At 56.2% G+C, this 20933-nt stretch overlaps 1 protein-coding gene across 9 annotated transcripts in view; it reads right to left on the bottom strand.

Annotated features, from left to right (window-relative positions):
* Positions 1–20933, bottom strand: part of gdpd2 (glycerophosphodiester phosphodiesterase domain containing 2) — a 351510-nt gene that overhangs the window by 210252 nt on the left and 120325 nt on the right. For 4 of the 9 annotated variants that reach the window (XM_072505505.1, XM_072505511.1, XM_072505512.1 and 1 more), the window contains exon 1: positions 16647–16852. The exons of 3 other annotated variants lie outside the window; for them this stretch is intronic. The gene's annotated coding sequence lies outside the window, so the exon portion shown is untranslated. Of the gene's footprint in view, positions 1–16646; positions 16854–20933 lie in introns of those variants that run through there. 2 more of the 9 variants (XR_011946672.1, XM_072505514.1) reach the window with 1 other exon arrangement.

The raw sequence follows: 20933 nt of genomic DNA, 5'->3' as shown, positions 1-20933 counted from the left end.
CCCCAATGGAAAGGGACATTCGCATTAGTTCAGCTTGCCATTCCGTTCAGTATAGCCTATGAAAGACAAGTGGAAAGGGGGAGTGTAAAAGGGGAACGATCTAAACGGGGCATACCCACCTCATTTGACGACAGTATTTATCTGGACCCCGTTGGCATTCCCAGAGGAGTACCAGATGAGTTCAAAGCCCAAAATCAGAGTGCAGCTGGGTTCAAGTCCCTCTTCTGGTGGGTTACGATCAATAAGAATGTGGATTGGATAAACTATATATACTATAATCAACAGAGGTTCATCAATTATACCAGGGACGCCGTGAAGGGCATAGCAGAACAACTGGACGCAACCAGTAGAATGGCCTGGGAGAATAGATTGGCTCTGGATATGATTTTGGCAGAGAAAGGTGGTGTATGCGTTATGCTTAAGGGACAGTGTTGCACGTTTATCCCCAACAACACGGCACCCGACGGATCGATTACCCGTGCGCTACAAGGGTTAACCACTAGGGGGCAGACACATCCATGACTGGGTGGCTTGAATCAATGTTTGGGAAATGGAAAGGGTTAATTGTATCCATCCTCACCTCCATCATCGTGGTGATAGGAGCATTGGCGGCAATAGGCTGTTGCATCATCCCGTGCGTAAGAGGCTTGGTGCAGAGGCTCATCGAAACAGCCTTGACCAAGCAGATGCCATTACCCCTGGATAAAGGAGGCCAGGATACAATTTGCCTACTAGAAAGAGGGAAGACTGAAGGAGAGGACCCATAGAAAGGAAAGTTGAGAGGACGTTGGACAATTTTGGGGTAGGTTAGAAGAGGCTAAGAAGTGTAAAAAGCAACAACAGTAAAAAGAAAAAAATGGGGATTTGTTTCCCACGGATTGTATTTTCATGGATTGGAAATAACAAAGTGATGCTGTGTGAATTCTTTGTGTCTGCTATTGCTTACTGGAGGCACCCACTCTTGCAAGATCGATAATAAATACTTCTTCAGAATTTGACTAAGTGTAAATCTTTTATTAAGTGAGCGGGTGTTTCTCACAATCCTGAGGCATAAACATTCAGGGCAGTGGTAAACTTTACAACCATTGGCATACCATGGCTCCTAGCCCAACAAATAGGAAACATTATAGGCGGGATTCTCCGTCCCGCCAGCCCCGTTTGCCGGAGCGGCGCGTCCCCGCCAGCGGCTGGATCCTCCGTTCCCGCAGCCAGCCAATGGGGTTTTCCATTGTGGTCACCCCACGCCGTTGGGAAACCCACGGGCGTGGGTGCGCTGCTGGTGAAGCGGAGGATGCCACCGACGGAGAATCCCGCAGTCTGTATGTGACTGCAGCAATCTAACTGACTGGACAAGCAAAGTCTCTTCAGTTACTCAACAAAGATAACTCGTATTCTGTAGACCCTGCTGGGTGGTTATGGCCTCTGCAAGCAGATTCCCTCACCTACTGTCTTCTGAGAGATCCAACTGTAGCTTTTCTTGCATGCTAAGAGCTCTGCCACCAATTCTGTTATTGCTGCTGCTTTGTCCTCCTTCTGCTCTGCACCCAGTACAGTGCAGCTGCATACTGCCCATAAACTACTTGGACTGCTTTTTAAGGATGAGTAATCGAAAGCCAGTTTAAAATCATCTTTAAATTATTAAACATTTGTTATTCGTCCAAATCCAAGAAGCCCAGTTATACACAGATGGAACCATTTTGATTGCCTGCAAATGGTTTCTCAAACAGATTGGATAACAGGCAGGTATTCAATTTTTTTCCTGAAGTAACAGCACACTCTACAATTTGTGTGCATTCTGTAGTTTTCTTCACAAACTTTCTTGTCGATTTTTGTCCCTTGTGGTGTTCATTGCTCACCTAACTTGCAATGAAGCTGTAAAGATACTACCTCGACAGCAGCCCACACACTTACTGCATAAGAATCATGACTCGTCACAGACCTAATTCCTACACCTATCATTCCCTGAAATGTGCTCATGTCAATGCTGCTGTGCACTGGGAGAGGGGCAGCAGCGGGGGGAGAGAGACAGCAGCGGGGGGGAGAGGAGCAGCAGCGGGGGGAGAGAGACAGCAGCGGGGGGGAGAGAGACAGCAGCGGGGGGGAGAGAGACAGCAGCGTGGGGAGAGAGACAGCAGCGGGGGGAGAGAGACAGCAGCGGGGGGGGAGAGGAACAGCAGCGGGGCGAGAGGAGCAGCAGCGGGGGGGAGAGAGACAGCAGCGGGGGGAGAGAGACAGCAGCGGGTGGGGAGAGGAACAGCAGCGGGGGGAGAGGAACAGCAGCGGGGCGAGAGGAGCAGCAGCGGGGGGGGAGAGAGACAGCAGCGGGGGGAGAGAGACAGCAGCGGGTGGGGAGAGGAACAGCAGCGGGGGTAGAGAGACAGCAGCGGGGGGAGATAAACAGCAACGGGGGGAGAGAGACAGCAGCGGGGGGAGAGGAACAGCAGCGGGGCGAGAGGAGCAGCAGCGGGGGGAGAGAGACAGCAGCGGGTGGGGAGAGGAACAGCAGCGGGGGTAGAGAGACAGCAGCGGGGGGAGATAAACAGCAGCGGGGGGAGAGAGACAGCAGCGGGGGGAGAGGAACAGCAGCGGGGCGAGAGGAGCAGCAGCGGGGGGAGAGAGACAGCAGCGGTGGGAGAGGAACAGCAGCGGGGGGAGAGAGACAGCAGCGGGGGGAGAGAGACAGCAGTGGGGCGAGAGGAGCAGCAGCGGGGGGAGAGAGACAGCAGCGGTGGGAGAGGAACAGCAGCGGGGGGAGAGAGACAGCAGCGGGGGGAGAGGAACAGCAGCGGGGCGAGAGGAGCAGCAGCGGGGGGAGAGAGACAGCAGCGGTGGGAGAGGAGCAGCAGTGGGGCGAGAGGAGCAGCAGCGGGGGGAGAGAGACAGCAGCGGGGGGAGAGGAACAGAAGCGAGGGAGAGGAGCAGCGGCGCGAGAGGAGAAGCAGCGGGGGGAGAGAAGCAGCGGGGGGAGAGGAACAGCGGCGGGGGGAGAGGAGCAGCAGCGACAAGGGGAGAGGAGCAGCAGCGGCAGGGGGAGAGGAGCAGCAGCGGAGGGAGAGAAGCAGCGGGGGGAGAGGAACAGCGGCGGGGGGAGAGGAGCAGCAGCGGGGGGAGAGGAGCAGCAGTGGGGGGAGAGGAGCAGCAGCGGGGGGGAGAGGAGGAGCAGTGGGGAGAGAGGAGCAGCAGCGGGGAGAGATGAGCAGCAGAGGGTAGAGAGGAGCAGCAGCGGGGAGAGGAGCAGCAGCGGGGGGAGAGGAGCAGCAGCGGGGGGAGAGGAGCAGCAGCGGGGGGAGAGGAGCAGCAGCGGGGGGACAGGAGCAGCAGCGGGGGGAGAGGAGCAGCAGCGGGGAGAGGAGCAGCAGCGGGGGGAGAGGAGCAGCAGCGGGGGGAGAGGAGCAGCGGCAGGGGGAGAGGAGCAGCAGCGGGGGGAGAGGAGCAGCAGCGGGGGGAGAGGAGCAGCAGCGGGGGGAGAGGAGCAGCAGTGGGGGGGGAGGAGCAGCAGCGGGGAGAGAGGAGCAGGAGCGTGGGAGAGAGGAGCAGCAGCGGGGGGGGGGAGAGGAGCAGCAGCAGCGGGGGGAGAGGAGCAGCAGCGGGGGGAGAGGAGCAGCAGCGGGGGGAGAGGAGCAGCAGCGGGGCGAGAGGAGCAGCAGCGGGGGGAGAGGAGCAGCAGCGGGGGGAGAGGAGCAGTAGCGGGGGGAGCGGAGCAGCAGTGGGGAGAGAGGAACAGCAGGGGTTGTGAGGGGCAGCAGAGGGATGTGAGGGGCAGCAGGGGGGTGTGAGTGGCAGCAGAAGGGTGTGAGGGGCAGCAGAGGGGTGTGAGGGGCAGCAGAGGGGTGTGAGGGGCAGCAGGGGGGTGTGAGGGGCAGCAGGGGGTGTGAGGGGCAGCAGGGGGGTGTGAGGGGCAGCAGGGGGTGTGAGGGGCAGCAGAGGGGTGTGAGGGGCAGCAGGGGGGTGTGAGGGGCAGCAGGGGGGTGTGAGGGGCAGCAGGGGGGTGTGAGGGGCAGCAGGGGGTGTGAGGGGCAGCAGAGGGGTGTGAGGGGCAGCAGAGAGTGTGAGGGACAGCAGAGGGGTGTGAGGGGCAGCAGGGGGGTGTGAGGGGTAGCAGGGGGGTGAGGGGCAGCAGGGGGTGTGAGGGGCAGAAGAGGGGTGTGAGTGGCAGCAGAAGGGTGTGAGGGGCAGCAGAGGGGTGTGAGGGGCAGCAGAGGGGTGTGAGGGGCAGCAGGGGGGTGTGAGGGGCAGCAGGGGGTGTGAGGGGCAGCAGGGGGGTGTGAGGGGCAGCAGGGGGTGTGAGGGGCAGCAGAGGGGTGTGAGGGGCAGCAGGGGGGTGTGAGGGGCAGCAGGGGGGTGTGAGGGGCAGCAGGGGGGTGTGAGGGGCAGCAGGGGGTGTGAGGGACAGCAGAGGGGTGTGAGGGGCAGCAGGGGGGTGTGAGGGGCAGCAGAGGGGTGTGAGGGGCAGCAGGGGGGTGTGAGGGGCAGCAGGGGGGTGTGAGGGGCAGCAGGGGGTGTGAGGGGCAGCAGAGGGGTGTGAGGGGTAGCAGGGGGGTGTGAGGGGCAGCAGGGGGGTGTGAGGGGCAGCAGGGGGGTGTGAGGGGCAGCAGGGGGTGTGAGGGGCAGCAGGGGGGTGTGAGGGGCAGCAGAGAGTGTGAGGGACAGCAGAGGGGTGTGAGGGGCAGCAGGGGGGTGTGAGGGGTAGCAGGGGGGTGAGGGGCAGCAGGGGGTGTGAGGGGCAGAAGAGGGGTGTGAGGGGCAGCAGTGGTGTGTGAGGGGCAGCAGGGGGGTGAGGGGCAGCAGGGGGGTGTGAGGGGCAGCAGGGGGTGTGAGGGGCAGCAGGGGGGTGCGAGGGGCAGCAGGGGGGAGAGAGGAGCAGCAGCGGGGAGAGGAGCAGCAGCGGGGAGAGAGCAGCAGCAGCGGGGGGAGAGGAGCAGCAGCGGGGGGAGAGGAGCAGCAGCGGGGGGAGAGGAGCAGCAGCGAGGGGAGAGGAGCAGCAGCGCAGGGAGAGGAGCAGCAGCGAGGGGAGAGGAGCAGCAGCGGGGGGAGAGGAGCAGCAGCGGGGGGAGAGGAGCAGCAGCAGCGGGGGGGAGAGGAGCAGCAGCGGGGGGGAGAGGAGCAGCAGCAGCGGGGGGAGAGGAGCAGCAGCGGGGAGAGGAGCAGCAGCGGCAGGGGGAGAGGAGCAGCAGCGGGGAGAGAGGAGCAGCAGCGGGGAGAGGAGCAGCAGCGGCAGGGGGAGAGGAGCAGCAGCGGGAGGAGAGGAGCAGCAGCGGGGGGAGAGGAGCAGCAGCGGGGGGAGAGGAGCAGCAGCGGGGAGAGGAGCAGCAGTGGCAGGGGGAGAGGAGCAGCAGCGGGGGGAGAGGAGCAGCAGCGGGGAGAGAGGAGCAGCAGCGGGGAGAGGAGCAGCAGCAGCAGGGGGAGAGGAGCAGCAGCGGGGGGAGAGGAGCAGCAGCTGGGGGGGGAGAGGAGCAGCAGCGGGGAGAGGAGCAGCAGCGGCAGGGGGAGAGGAGCAGCAGCGGGGGGAGAGGAGCAGCAGCGGGGGGAGAGGAGCAGCAGCGGGGAGAGGAGCAGCAGCGGCAGGGGGAGAGGAGCAGCAGCGGGGGGAGAGGAGCAGCAGCGGGGGGAGAGGAGCAGCAGCGGGGAGAGATGAGCAGCAGAGGGTAGAGAGGATCAGCAGCGGGGAGAGAGCAGCAGCAGCGGGGAGAGAGGAGCAGCAGCGGGAGGAGAGGAGCAGTAGCGGGGGGAGGAGCAGCAGCGGGGAGAGAGGAGCAGCAGCGGGGGGGGGGGAGGAGCAGCAGCACGGGGGAGAGGACCAGCAGTGGGGAGAGAGGAGCAGCAGGGGGTGTGAGGGGCAGCAGGGGTGTGTGAGGGGCAGCAGAAGGGTGTGAGGGGCAGCAGAGGGGTGTGAGGGGCAGCAGAGGGGTGTGAGGGGCAGCAGATGGGTGTGAGAGGCAGCAGGAGGGTGTGAGGGGCAGCAGAGAGGTGTCAGGGGCAGCAGGGGGGTGTGAGGGGCAGCAGGGGGGTTTGAGGGGCAGCAGAGGGGTGTGAGGGGCAGCAGGGGGGGTGTGAGGGGCAGCAGGGGGGGTGTGAGGGGCAGCAGGGGGGTGTGAGGGGCAGCAGGGGGGTGCGAGGGGCAGCAGGGGGGTGCGAGGGGCAGCAGGGGGAGAGAGGAGCAGCAGCGGGGAGAGAGGAGCAGCAGCGGGGAGAGAGGAGCAGCAGCGGGGAGAGAGGAGCAGCAGCGGGGAGAGAGGAGCAGCAGCGGGGAGAGAAGAGCAGCAGCGGGGGGGAGAGGAGCAGCAGCAGGGAGAGAGGAACAGCAGCGGGGAGAGAGCAGCAGCAGCGGGGGGGAGAGGAGCAGCAGCGGGGAGAGAGCAGCAGCAGCGGGGGAGAGAAGCAGCAGCGGGGGGAGAGGAGCAGGAGCGTGGGGAGAGGAGCAGCAGCAGGGAGAGAGGCGCAGCAGCGGGGAGAGAGCAGCAGCAGCGGGGAGAGAGGAGCAGCAGCGGGGAGAGAGCAGCAGCAGCGGGGGGAGAGGAGCAGCAGCGGGGAGAGAGGAGCAGCAGCGGGGGGGGAGAGGAGCAGCAGCAGCGGGGGGAGAGAAGCAGCAGCGGGGAGAGAGGAGCAGCAGCGGGGAGAGAGCAGCAGCAGCGGGGGAGAGAAGCAGCAGCGGGGAGAGAGGAGCAGCAGGGGGTGTGAGGGGCTGCAGAGGGGTGTGAGGGGCAACAGGGGCGGTGAGGGGCAGCAGAGGGGTGTGAGGGGCAGCAGAGGGGTGTGAGGGGCAGCAGGGGGGTGTGAGGGGCAGCAGAGGGGTGTGAGGGGCAGCAGAGGGGTGTGAGGGGCAGCAGAGGGGTGTGAGGGGCAGCAGGGGGGTGTGAGGGGTAGCAGGGGGGCTGAGGGGCAGCAGAGGGGTGTGAGGGGCAGCAGGGGGGTGTGAGGGGCAGCAGAGGGGTGTGAGGGGCAGCAGGGGTGTGTGAGGGGCAGCAGAGGGGTGTGAGGGGCCGCAGGGGGGTGTGAGGGGCAGCAGAGGGGTGTGAGGGGCAGCAGAGGGGTGTGAGGGGCAGCAGAGAGGTGTGAGGGGCAGCAGGGGTGTGTGAGGGGCAGCAGGGGGGGGTGAGGGGCAGCAGAGGGGTGTGAGGGGCAGCAGAGAGGTGTGAGGGGCCGCAGGGGTGTGTGAGGGGCAGCAGGGGGGTGAGTGGCAGCAGGGGGTGTGAGGGGCAGCAGAGGGGTGTGAGGGGCAGCAGGGGGGGGTGAGGGGCAGCAGGGGGGTGTTGTGGTCAACCACTGAACATACATTACATGTATTACGGTACACTGCCATTGTACTCCAGTTATTACGGTAAATCCCAGCCTGCTGGCTCAAGCCAGCAGGCTCTGTATAAAAGTGTATGCTCTTCTGCACTGCCCCCATTCTTGGGCCCAGCTACAGGAGGCTTTACATCTCGCACAATAAAGCCTCAATCGTTCACCATTCGTCTCGTGGTCATTGATGGTACATCAATTTATTGTGCTGGAATTTTGAAGATAACGTCTTACTCAAGCCGGACCGCCTGGAGCTGAACCCACACGCAGCCGACGCCACAGCGACTTTCGAGCACTGGCTAGCCTGCTTTGAAGGATATCTCAGAGCATCCACCGAAGTCATCTCAGACTCACAGAAGCTCCAACTACTCTACGCACTGGTGAGCCCTCAAGTCTTCCTCCTCATTCGAGACGCTCCCACCTACACGGAGGCGATAGGACTACTGAAATGACAGTATACCAGGCCTGTAAATCAGGTATTCGCCAGGCACCACCTGGCCAAGGGACGAAAAATCCCGGGGGAGTCTCAGGACGATTTCCTTGCGGCTACTTGGCAGAAACTGTAGTTGCCAGGCGGTGTCGGCAGTCCAACACACGGAGCTGCTGATCATGGACGCCTATGTCACGGGCATTAAGTCCAACTACATCCGCCAGCGCTTATTAGAAGGGGGAACACTCGGCCTCACATAGACAGTACAGCTCGCGAACACCTTAGAAGTGGCCTCCCACAACCTGGAGTCCTACACCCCCGACCGCACGGCACCCTCGTGGGCGTCATGGGTCCCGCCATCATCCAACCCGGGTGCACCGCACGCCTGTGCCGCGTGGCAGCCAGCTAACTCCGGAGGCCCCAAATGCTACTTTTGCGGCCAGAACAAACACCCCAGACAACGCTGCCCAGCACGGAGCGCGACCTGCAAGGGCCACTTCGTCACCGTTTACCAGGCCCGATCGGTCACTGTCGTTTCTAGGCCCAACATCGCTACCGCAACATCCCCCATGTGCGATCCAGGGGCGCTGCCATCTTCGCTGCCGCCCACCACATGCGACCCGTGGGCGCTGCCATCTTGGATGTCACCCGCCATGTGCGCCCCGTGGGTACCACCGTCTTCTGCGCCATCTTGGAATGCACCCCAGGACCCCTGCTCGCCTGGCCGTACGCTGACCGCCGATACCTCCGCTACCGCTGACCAGCCCTCCCACCACCTTCCGCAGCTCGCCTCCATCACCCTCGACCAGTCTCGGCCTCGCAACCTCGCGACCGCTACAACGACCGTACGGATCAACGGGCACGCGACGACCTGCCTCTTCGATTCCGGGAGCATGGAGAGTTTCATACACCCAGCTACGGTAAGTCGCTGCTCCCTCCCAGTTCTCCCTGTGACCGAGAAAATCTCCCTGGCCTCCGGATCCCATTCCGTACAGATCCGGAGGTACTACGTCGCGACCCTCTTGGTACAGGAAGTAGAGTACAGTAACGTCAGACTCTACGCCCTCCCCCATCCCTGCGCTGCCCTGTTACTGGGCCTCGATTTCCGGTGCCACCTCCAGAGCCTCACCCTAAAGTTCGGCGGACCCCTGCCCCCCCTCACCGTCTGTGGCCACACGCCCCTTAAGGTCGATCCACCCTCGCTCTTCGCGAACCTCACCCCGGACTGTAAGCCCGTCGCCACGAGGAGCAGACGGTTCAGTGCCCAGGATAGGACCTTTGTCAGGTCGGAGGTCCAACGACTTCTGCGGGAGGGGGTCATTGAGGCCAGTAACAGCCCCTGGAGAGCTCAAGTGGTGGTTGTTAAAACTGGGGAGAAGCACCGGATGGTCATCGACTACAGTCAGACCATCAATCGATACACGCAGCTCGAAGCGTACCCCCATCCCCGCATACCTGACATGGTCAACCAGATTGCGCAGTATCGAGTCTTCTCCACCGTTGACTTGAAATCCGCGTACCACCAGCTCCCCATCCGCCCGGAGGACCGGCAATACACTGCGTTCAAAGCAGATGGCCGCCTCTTGAACATTTCCTTAGGGTTCCCTTCGGCGTCACCAATGGTGTCTCGGTCTTCCAGCGAGAGATGGACAGAATGGTTGACCAGCACGGGTTGCGGGCCACGTTCCCGTATCTGGATAACGTCACCACCTGTGACCACGACCAGCAGGACCACGACGCGAATCTCCAGAAATTCCTCCACATCGCTAAACTCCTTAACCTTACCTACAATAAGGAGAAATGCGTTTTCCGCACAACCCGCCTAGCCATCCTTGACTACGTTGTGGAAAATGGAGTCCTAAGGCCCGACCCCGACCGCATGCGCCCCTTCCTGGAACTCCCCCTCCCTCACTGTCCCAAAGCTCTGAAACGATGCCTGGGATTCTTCTCATATTACGCCCAGTTATTACGGTAAATCCCAGTCTGCTGGCTCCACCCAGCAGGCTCTGTATAAAAGTGTACGCTCTCCTGCACTGCCCCCATTCTTGGGTCCAGCTACAGGAGGCTTTTCATCTAGCACAATAAAGCCACAATAGTTCACCATTCGTCTCATGGTCATTGATGGTATATCAGGTGTGAGGGGCAGCAGGGGGGTGTGAGGGCAGCAGGGGTGGGTGAGGGGCAGCAGGGTGTTGTGAGGAGCAGCAGGGGGGTATGAGGAGCAGCAGGGGGTGTGAGGGGCAGCAGGGGGGTGGGAGGGTCAGCAGGGGGGATGAGGAGCAGCGGGGGGGTGTGAGGGGCAGCAGGGGGGTGTGAGGAGCAGGAGAGGGGTGTGAGGGTCAGCAGGGGGGTGTGAGGAGCAGGGGGTGTGAGGATTGGCAGAGAGGTTAGGGGAGTAGCAGAGGGGTGTGAGGAGCAGCAGAGGGATTAGGAGAGGAGCAGAGGAGTGTGAGGAGCAGCAGAGGGGTATGTGGAGCAGCAGAGGGGTGTGAGGATTGGCAGAGAGGTTAGGGGAGTAGCAGAGGGGTGTGAGGATTGACAGAGGGGATAGGGGAGGAGTAGAGGGGTGTGAGGAGCAGCAGAGGGATTAGGAGAGGAGCAGAGGAGTGTGAGGAGCAGCAGAGGGGTATGAGGAGCAGCAGAGGGGCGTGAGGATTGGCAGAGAGGTTAGGGGAGTAGCAGAGGGGTGTGAGGATTGGCAGATAGGTTAGGGGAGGAGCAGAGGGGTGTGAGGAGCAGCAGAAGGGTGTGAGGATTGGCAGAGAGGTTAGGGGAGGAGCAGAGGGGTGTGAGGAGCAGCAGAGGGGTGTGAGGTTTGGCAGAGAGGTTAGGGGAGTAGCAGAGGGGTGTGAGGAGCAGCAGAGGGATTAGGAGAGGAGCAGAGGAGTGTGAGGAGCAGCAGAGGGGTGTGAGGATTGGCAGAGAGGTTAGGGGAGGAGCAGAGGGGTGTGAGGATTGACAGAGGTTAGGGGAGGAGCAGAGAGGTTAGGGGAAGAGCAGAGGGGTGTGAGGAGCAGCAGAGGGATTAGGAGAGGAGCAGAGGGGTGTGAGGAGCAGCAGAGTGGTGTGAGGATTGGCAGAGAGGTTAGGGGAGGAGCAGAGGGGTGTGAGGAGCAGCAGAGGGGTGTGAGGATTGGCAGAGAGGTTAGGGGAGGAGCAGAGGGGTGTGAGGAGCAGCAGAGGTGTGTGAGGATTGGCAGAGAGGTTAGGGAAGGAGCATAGGGGTGTGAGGATTGACAGAGGTTAGGGGAGGAGCAGAGAGGTTAGGGGAAGAGCAGAGGGGTGTGAGGAGCAGCAGAGGGGTGTGAGGATTGGCAGATAGGTTAGGGGAGGAGCAGAGGGGTGTGAGGAGCAGCAGAGGGGCGTGGGGATTGGCAGAGAGGTTAGGGGAGGAGCAGAGGGGTGTGAGGAGCAGCAGAGGGGTGTGAGGATTGGCAGAGAGGTTAAGGGAGGAGCAGAGGGGTGTGAGGAGCAGCAGAGGGGTGTGAGGATTGGCAGAGAGGTTAGGGGAGGAGCAGAGGGATGTGAGGAGCAGCAGAGGGGTGTGAGGGTTGGCAGAGAGGTTAGGGGAGGAGCAGAGGGGTGTGAGGAGCAGCAGAGGGGTGTGAGGATTGGCAGAGAGGTTAGGGGAGGAGCAGAGGGATGTGAGGAGCAGCAGAGGGGTGTGAGGATTGGCAGAGAGGTTAGGGGAGGAGCAGAGGGATGTGAGGAGCAGCAGAGGGGTGTGAGGGTTGGCAGAGAGGTTAGGGGAGGAGCAGAGGGGTGTGAGGAGCAGCAGAGGGGTGTGGGAATTGGCAGAGAGGTTAGGAGAGGAGCAGAGGGGTGTGAGGAGCAGCAGAGGGGTGTGAGGAGCAGCAGAGGGGTGTGGGGATTGGCAGAGGGGTGTGGGGATTGGCAGAGAGCTAAGGGGAGGAGCAGAGAGGTTAGGGGAGGAGCAGCAGAGGGGTGTGAGGATTGGCAGAGAGGTTAGGGGAGGAGCAGGGGTGTGAGGATTGGCAGAGAGGTTAGGGGAGGAGCAGGGGTGTGAGCGGCAGCACAAGCAGGGTCGAGATTGCAGGGCCCGAATGGGAGGTGGAAATGAAAATGACATCACCCTTTAAATGTGGCGTCACTGACAGGCAGATGATCGGAGGATGAGTGTGAGTTAGTCCCCATCCTACAGTGAAGCCTGGTCTACAGTAATCTCAAATTTCCCTGTCACTGGTGTGGTGATGTGCATCAATGTGAATGCATGTAAGCTAGCTAGACATTAGAGGGAGCACCAAAGACATCACACACACAACTCAACCAATAGATAAGTTAGATAGGACGCGACCAATGGACATTCACAATACACAAGGAGATGACATGACCACAGGGGGCATTACACCAACCCATATATAAAGGACACCACACACATGATCTGCCTCTTTCCAGTGGAGACAGTCAGTGAGAACAGACACAGGGTTCATTCAATATTACATCCACCACGTGGATTGCAGCAGCTGGTTAGTCAGACTGGGTAGCTATAGTAGGATTAGCAGTAGTGTCGAATCCGAGCAGAAAATACGGAGGCATGGGATTCTGAGTGATTTAGCAGTTTGGATCAGAAATTGGCTAGCTGGAAGAAGACAAAGGGTGGTGGTTGATGGGAAATGTTCAGACTGGAGTCCAGTTACTAGTGGTGTACCACAAGGATCTGTTTTGGGGCCACTGCTGTTTGTCATTTTTATAAATGACCTGGAGGAGGGCGTAGAAGGATGGGTGAGTAAATTTGCAGATGACACTAAAGTTGGTGGAGTTGTGGACAGTGCGGAAGGATGTTACAAGTTACAGAGGGACATAGATAAGCTGCAGCGCTGGGCTGAGAGGTGGCAAATGGAGTTTAATGCAGAAAAGTGTGAGGTGATTCATTTTGGAAGGAATAACAGGAAGACTGAGTACTGGGCTAATGGTAAGATTCTTGGCGGTGTGGATGAGCAGAGAGATCTCGGTGTCCATGTACATAGTTCCCTGAAAGTTGCCACCCAGGTTGAGAGGGTTATTAAGAAGGCGTACGGTGTGTTAGCTTTTATTGGTAGAGGGATTGAGTTTAGGAGCCATGAGGTCATGTTGCAGCTATACAACACTCTGGTGCGGCTGCATTTGGAGTTTTGCGTGCAATTCTGGTTGCCGCATGAGAGGAAGAATGTGGAAGCATTGGAAAGGGTGCAGAGGAGATTTACCAGAATGTTGCCTGGTATGGAGGGAAGATCTTATGAGGAAAGGCTGAGGGACTTGAGGCTGTTTTTGTTAGAGAGAAGAAGGTTAAGAGGTGACTTAATTGAGGCATACAAGATGATCAGAGGATTGGATAGGGTGGACAGTGAGAGCCTTTTTCCTCGGATGGTGATGTCTAACACGAGGGGACATACCTTTAAATTGAGGGGAGATAGGTATAAGACAGATGTCAGAGGTAGGTTCTTTACTCAGAGAGTAGTAAGGACGTGGAATGCCCTGCCTGCAACAGCAGTGGACTCGCCAACACTAAGGACATTCAAATGGTCATTGGATAGACATATGGACGATAAGGGAATAGTGTAGATGGGCTTTAGAGTGGTTTCACAGGTCGGCGCAACATCGAGGGCCGAAGGGCCTGTACTGCGCTGTAATGTTCTATGTTCTATGTTCTATGTTCTAATAGAAGTGTAAATAGTTTAATAAACGTGTTGAAGTTATCTCCACGTCTGAACCTTCCTTTGTCAAGTGCACCACAAGGAAGCCGCTTATGTTACACCTACAACATAACAAATCAACGTCTGTATCACCCGCTCCACAACCGGAGCCGACGACAGCTGGACTCACCACCGACTAATCTGCTCTACTACATCCATCACCCTGGTCCCAAACTAACACAGGCAGGAAAAACTCTGCCGCAGGAGATTCAATGTCGCTGGACTCAAAGACCCCCGAGAAGAAAGAGCTACTCAGCCGGCGCCTCACAGCTAACCTGGCGACAACCAACGAGCCAGAGCCGCAGAATAGCCACAGCGCCTGGTCCGCCTTAAAACCAGCACAGTCAGCACCTGTGAGGAGACACTCGGGCTCTCAACCAGGAAACACCAAGACTGGCTCGATGAGAACAATCAGGAGGTCCAGGATCTCCTTGAAAGCAAGCGCAAGGCTTTCCTGAACTGGCATATCCATTAAAACATGAATGAAAGGAAACAAGCCTACAGACAACTGAAGGCCGAGGTGCAACAAAGAACTCACGACCTAAAGAACAGCTGGTGGGTGGGAAGAGCGCAGGAGACTCAGCAATTCGCCGACAACCAGGGAGTAGGCAGCTTCTTCACAATCAAAACCATCTATTGTCCGAGTACCCAGGAACCCACCCTATTGAGGGTTAAAATGGAGAGGCACTCATCAAAGACAGAGAGAGACAGTCAACACCTGCCAGACAGAACACTTTGAGGACCTCCTCAACCAAGACACAGTCTTCGACGCAAGTGCACTCGACACCATCCCATAGCATGCTACCCACCACCATCTCAGTGCAACCCCAGCTCGCCGTGAGGTCGAAAAAGCAATCCGATAGCTAGAAAACAACAAAGCCTCTGGTGCAGATGTAATCCCCGCAGAAGTATGAAAATATGGTGGAGAGGCACTTTTGACAAGAATCCACAACCTTTGTCTTAAAGGAAGAAAGCATGCGGGGTGATCTCAGAGACGCCTTAATTGTGACCACCGTCAAGAAAGGAGACAGTTCCGACTGCGGAAACTACAGAGGGATTTCCCTACTCTGCACCACGGGAAAAGTCATTGTGAGAATCCTCCTCAACCGCCTCTTCCTAGTGACTGAAGAGCTCCTCCCTGAGACTCAGTGCGGCTTCCGCCCTTCAAGAGGCTCAATGCGCATGGTCTTCAGCGTGTGACAAATCCAGGAAAAGTGCAGGGAGCAGCACCAACCTCTGTACATGGCCTTCTTCAATCTCGCAAAGGATTTCGACTCTGTAAACCGTGAGGGACTGTGGGCCATCCTCCTCAGATTCGGCTGCCCGCAGAAATTCGTCACCATTCTCCGCCTGCTCCACGATGACGTGCACGTCGTGATCCTCACCAACAGAAAAACCACAATCCCAACATGTATGTGAACTGGGGTCAAACAGGGCTGCGTCTTCGCACCAACGCTCTTCTCCATCTTCCTCGCAGCAACACCCCGTCACGCTGAAGCTCCCCTACTGGACTAGCGGGAAACTGTTCAACCTCCAACGCCTCCAGGCCAGAACCAAGATCACCCCAACCTCTGTCATCGAACTGCAGTATGCAGACGATGCCTGTGTGTGCCACATTCAGAGGCCGAGCTACAAACCATCATCCACATGTTCACCGAGGCATATCAGAGAATGGGCCTCAGACTAAACATCCAGTAACCAAAGCTTTTCTACCAGCCTGCTGCTGCCACACAAAACTGCCCCCTGTGATCATCAAGATCCACGGTGATCCCTTGGACAATGTGGATCATTTTCCATACCTTGGGAGCCTCCTCTTTGTGCGAGCAGACATTGACGATGGAATCCAGCATCGACTCCAATGCGCCGGTGCAGTCTTCGGACGCCTGAGGAACAAAGTGTTCGAAGACCGAGACCTCAAACCCAGCACCAAGCTCATAGTCTACAGAGCAGCTGTGGTTCCCGCCTTCCTGTCTGCATCAGAAACATGGACAATGTACAGCAGACACTTCAAATCCTTGGAGAGATATCACCAACGCTGCCTCTGCAAAATACTGCAAATCCACTGGCAGAATAGGCGTACCAATATGAACGTCCTCTCCCAGGCAAATATCCCCAGTATCGAGGCACTGGTCATGCTTGACCAGTTGCGATGGGCGGGCCACATTGCCCACATACCCGACACATGACCCCCGAAACAAGTGCTCTACTCCAAGCCCTGCAATGGCAAGCGATCACAAGGAGGGCAGATGAAACGCTACAAGGACACTCTGAAAGCCTCTCTAAATAAATGCAACATCCCCATTGATACAGGGGAATAACATGCTTTAGAATACACAAACTGGAGAAGAAGCAAAGGCGCCAATCACATTGAGCGTCGTAGGGTGGAGCACGCATCCCACCCATCTCATGAAACACCACCTGCCAGACCTGTGGCAGAGTCTGCGTATCCAGGATTGGACTATTCAGTCACCGCAGAACCCATCTCTCCGGAGTGGGAGCAAGTCATCCTCGACCCTGAGGGACTGTCCAAGAGAAGAGAGAGAAAATTTTGGGACCATGGAACCACCCTTTGTATCTTCGTTTAACTACATGTTTATTTCCACGGCTGTCGCTGTGTTAATCTACACACTGCCGCCCGTGCCTTAGCACTTCCAGCCCAGAGCCGGGTTTGTACAGATTCTTACAATGCTGCTGATCTGTTTACTGGATCCAGCTTGTTAAAATTGTCAAGCTTACGCTTACATCTTTAGTCTATGCTTTCTACTTCCAGTCTTCGATAGCATCCAAAGTAGTAAACCAGATGAATCCACCACAGGCAAATTCATTGTGAAAAAGGAAAATCAGGAGGTTTGTATAATGGGCAGCTAATCTGCAAAGTCAATTTTACACTCCAATAGCAAGTTGGAAATCCTAAAAAACGGATTTCACTAGTTGGCAGCATTTACAATACTAACTTCCCTTGACTCGCATTGTGCTTGACATGTACAGAAACTGACAGACATGCACAGGCCATTTCAATATCAGTGGTAAAGCATTCTTTTCATATAGAATACAAAGTACATCTGCAGGGATTGACAAATGCACATGAACTCAGCACTACCAGTTGGAACTGAGTCATTGCTACTTAGCAGGGTTGCACATGCACAGCAGCTGACAGTGAACACACAGAGGCAATGCCAGATGTAAGTGAGTTGCTATAAACAACAATAATAATGAAAAATACAAACAAGAGGCATACGTACCAGGCTGAGTAGGATTTATTCCAAATCAACACCACCAAGAGGAACTCACTCAGGGTCTTAAAATGACACAGAAAGTCCTGACCAGTGCAGAGCAAACCCTCCAATTAGAAACAGAACTTCAAAGTTTAGAACTTGCCAGTTTACTCAGTAGATGTGAAACACGGAATTTTCCAAATTAATCCACAAGATCGACCCTCCTTCCTCTTGTGCTATGAATGGATTAACGTTTGAGGACAGACTCAATTGTTGAAACAGTGCCAGTACTGAGAGAACATTCCTGCAGTAACCCTTTCACTACCACAACCCTGTGAACCAGCTGCTCCTATGGGGTGTTAAAATGGACAGTAAGTTAATGGGTCATTTTACAAAGGAGCTATGTGGAAATCAAGGCCTAGATATTTGATCACAGATATGCAGGGGGAGGGGGAAGGGGGTCAAATTGATGCTGGAAACCAGTTATACTGTTGTAGACGCACCTCCAATGCCACCCTTGCTACTTATTGGTTTTGTGCCTGTTTGGGAGAGGACAAGAAATCAAGAAATCAAGATGTACAAATGGGACTAGGGAAGTTAGGATTGATCTCCTCAGAGCAGAGAAGCAGAAGGGGAGCTGTTATAGAGATGTACAAAATTATGAAGGGTTTTGATGGACTAAGTAAGGAGAAACTGTTTTCACTACCAGATAGGATATCAGTTATAGGGCACAGATATATGAAAATTGTCAAAAGAACTAGGGGGAAGAGAGGAACTTTTTTTAACACAGTGGACATGATGATGGTGGCAATACCAGGAAGATTGCCCCACTGGTTTAGCTTTAACATAAGTTGAATAACTTGACCAGGCTGCTAAGGCAGGACTCTGAACACCAATCTCATGCCACTCTTTTCATAATCCTGAGGCTCCAATGCTCCCAACCTTGCCCTCCCTGTGTACCAGCATTTACTACAGCTCACAACCCTCTGTTCCTGACGCCACATTTTGCCCCTCCTGCCATCCTCACTGGTACTGCCCTTACCTCATCAGACTTCTGCCACTTACCACGTACCATGTTCAAACTTGACACACTCATCCGCAAACTGTCTCCCTATTTTCACATTTCTCCCTTCTGCTAAATAATAGCCTATAGCCAGGAGGAGGCAGATCTTCCATTTTCCATATACGAGATGTCGTTTTGGAGATTGTGGACATAGGTTGTGTCAGGAACAAGGCTGGAGGATACATCCTGCAGGGTTTTTGGGCACCTTTTGCTTTGCCCCTTTTTCTAGTGTCTCACCCTCACATGCTAAGCATGAACATGTGAAGCTGTTTCTAGCAGACACGCACCTTTCTGTATTTATACTTCACACAAATACCTAAACCTGGACCCTTCTTCCCTTTCAGATCAACAAAGTATGGAATGCTTTTTCCCGTACCAGCCTCCCCGAACAGGCGCCGGAATGTGGCGACTAGGGGCTTTTCACAGTAACTTCATTGAAGCCTACTCGTGACAATAAGCGATTTTCATTTCAATGCTCTGATGAGCGGCTGATAGAAAGCTTTGTAGCACATGGAGAGCATAGATGAGATCTCAAGGGTGCAGTCACCATTCAAAAACTGATTCTTTAAAATAAATAGTTTTATTAGCTTTTTCAAAAATGTTCTTATACATAAATTACATTACACATATTTTACTAACATTTAACAATCCCTTCCTCAACCCTAAAATAATTAATTAATGAACTAACTTACCCCCGCCCCCCCCACTTTCAGCTACTGACTGAAGTTAATTCCTTAAAGTGAAATATGAACAGACGCCACCTTTTATAAAACTCCTCCTCATTCCCACTTAAACTAAATTTAATTTTCTCTAGACTCAGAAACTTCATTAAGTCTCCCAGCACAGGGTGGAGAAACTGACCCCCCCAACCCACCAGCAAGGCAAAGGATAAGGCATCTGCCCCTGTCCCTGTCTGGAGCTCCCACAAGTCTGACACCCGTATGGATCCCACGGGACTGAGTTCTAGGGACAACTGTAACACTATCGACATGGTGCTAAAGAAGCTGCTCCAGAATTTCCTCAGTTTCAGCCATGACGAAAACAAGTGTACATGATTGGCTGGCCCCCTCCCACATCTGTCACAAATGTCCTCAATCCCTTCAAACATGCGACTCATTCTCAACCTCATCAACTATGTTCTGTGAACTCCCTTCCGTTGTTGTAGTGCCAACCTCACACATGAGGTCGTTGCATTTATCCTCCCTAAAACTTCGCACCAAAGCCCTTCTTCCAAAGTCTCGCCTAATTCCTCCTCCCATTTGGCCTTAACCCTATCTAGGAATTCTGATCCTGCTTCCATAATTTTTCTATAACTCTCCCTTTTATCCCCAACACCATCAACACCTCCTCCAGCAAAGAAGAACGGGGTAACATTGGGAACGTAGGGAAGATCTCCTTTATGAAAGCCGTACCTGTGTGTATCTATAGGTCTCCCTCCTTGGGAGCTCATATTTCTCTCTCAATTCTTCAAATGTTGCAAAACAACCTTCAAGAAACAAGTCTTTCAACATTACCACACCTTTCCCCCCCAGTCTTGAAACCCAGCATCCATTCTTGCAAGTTTAAATATATGGTTTTCTCTGACTAGCATTAGTTTCGACCCCGCCCCTTTTAAAAAATGTACACCTTATACACCAGGAACTTTTAAGTTCACTGGGTAGCCTGGCTGGGTGCTTGGGTACAATGTTACAAGGCATAGAGAGTCTAGCTTATGTGGAGTCGTCTTGAAAGGCATCAAAATCATGAATCCCACCATGGAGTGAGTGCTCAGCTTTATGAACACTGCAATGGGGCTCACCATGGTGCAGCCTCTCGTAACAGCTCTGAAAGTTTCACTGGGAGCTCAGAATGTTACCATTGTAGCTCAAATGAATGTACAAATTAGGAGCAGGAGAAGACGTTTGGCCCCTCAAGCCTGCTTTGTCATTCAATAAGATCATGGTTCATCTGATTGTGGCCTTCAACTCCACATTTCAGCTATGCCCATTAATCTTTGACTCCCTTGTTAATCAAGATTCCATCTACCTCTGCCTTAAAAATATTCATTGACATTGTGTCCATCACTTTCCAGGGAAAAGAGTTCGAAAGATTCACAAACTTCTGAGAGAATAAAACATCTTCGCCTAAAATGGGTGACCCCCTTGGGCGAAATTCTCTGACCCCACGCCGGGTCGGAGAATCGGCGGAGGCTGGCGTGAATCCCGCCCCCGCCGGTTGCTGAAGTCTCCGGCACCAGAGATTCGGCGGGGGCGGGAATCGCGTTGCGCCGGTTGGCTGGCACCCCCGCTCGATTCTCCGGCCCGGATGGGCCGAAGTCCCGCCGCTAAAATGCCTGTCCCACTGGCGTAAATTAAACCACCTACCTTACCGGCGGGACAATGCGGCGCGGGCGGGCTCCGGGGTCCTGGGGGGGGCGCGGGGCGATCTGGCCCCGGGGGGTGTCCCCATGGTGGCTTGGCCCGCGATCGGGGCCCACCGATCCACGGGCGGACCTGTGCCGTGGGGGCACTCTTTCCGCCATGGTGGAGACCGTGGCGGAGGCGGAAGAGACTCCCTCCACTGCGCATGCGCGGGAATGCTGTCAGCGACCACTGACGCTCCCGTGCATGCGCCGCCCGGAGATGTCATTTCCGCGCCAGCTGGCGGGGCACCAAAGGCCTTTTCCGCCAGCTGGCGGGGCGGAAATTCCTCCGCCGCCGGCCTAGCCCCTCAATGTTGGGGCTCGGCCCCCAAAGATGCGGAGCATTCCGCACCTTTGGGGCGGCGTGATGCCCGTCTGATTTGCGCCGTTTTGGGCGCCAGTCGGCGGACATCGTGCCGTTTCCGGAGGATTTCGCCCCTTATTTTTAAACTGTGTCCCCAAGTTCTAGTCTCTCCCACATGGGGAAACACCCTTTCTGCTTCTATCTTGCCAAGTCCCCTCAGGATATGATATGTTTCAACAAGATCACCTCTCAATCTCTAAACTCTAATGGATGCGGTCTCAGCCTGAACATCCTTTCCTCATAAAATTTTATTTTTTAATTCATTCATTGGAAGTGGACGTCATGGGGGAGGACAGCATTCATTTCCCATCCCTAATTGTCGCTGAGAAGGTGGTGGTGAGCTGCCTTCTTGAATTGCTGCAGTCCATGTACCGTACGTACACCCATAGTGCTGTTAGGGAGGGAGTTCCAGGATTTTGACCCAGTGACAGTGAAGGAACAGTGATGTTTCCAAGTCAGGATGGGGAGCGGCTTGGAGGGGATCTT

Source organism: Scyliorhinus torazame, chromosome 5 (assembly GCF_047496885.1).
Source record: "Scyliorhinus torazame isolate Kashiwa2021f chromosome 5, sScyTor2.1, whole genome shotgun sequence".
NCBI classification, from domain to species: domain Eukaryota; kingdom Metazoa; phylum Chordata; class Chondrichthyes; order Carcharhiniformes; family Scyliorhinidae; genus Scyliorhinus; species Scyliorhinus torazame.
Note: the sequence above shows the minus strand (reverse complement) of the source record. Positions and strands in the feature narration are given on the sequence as shown.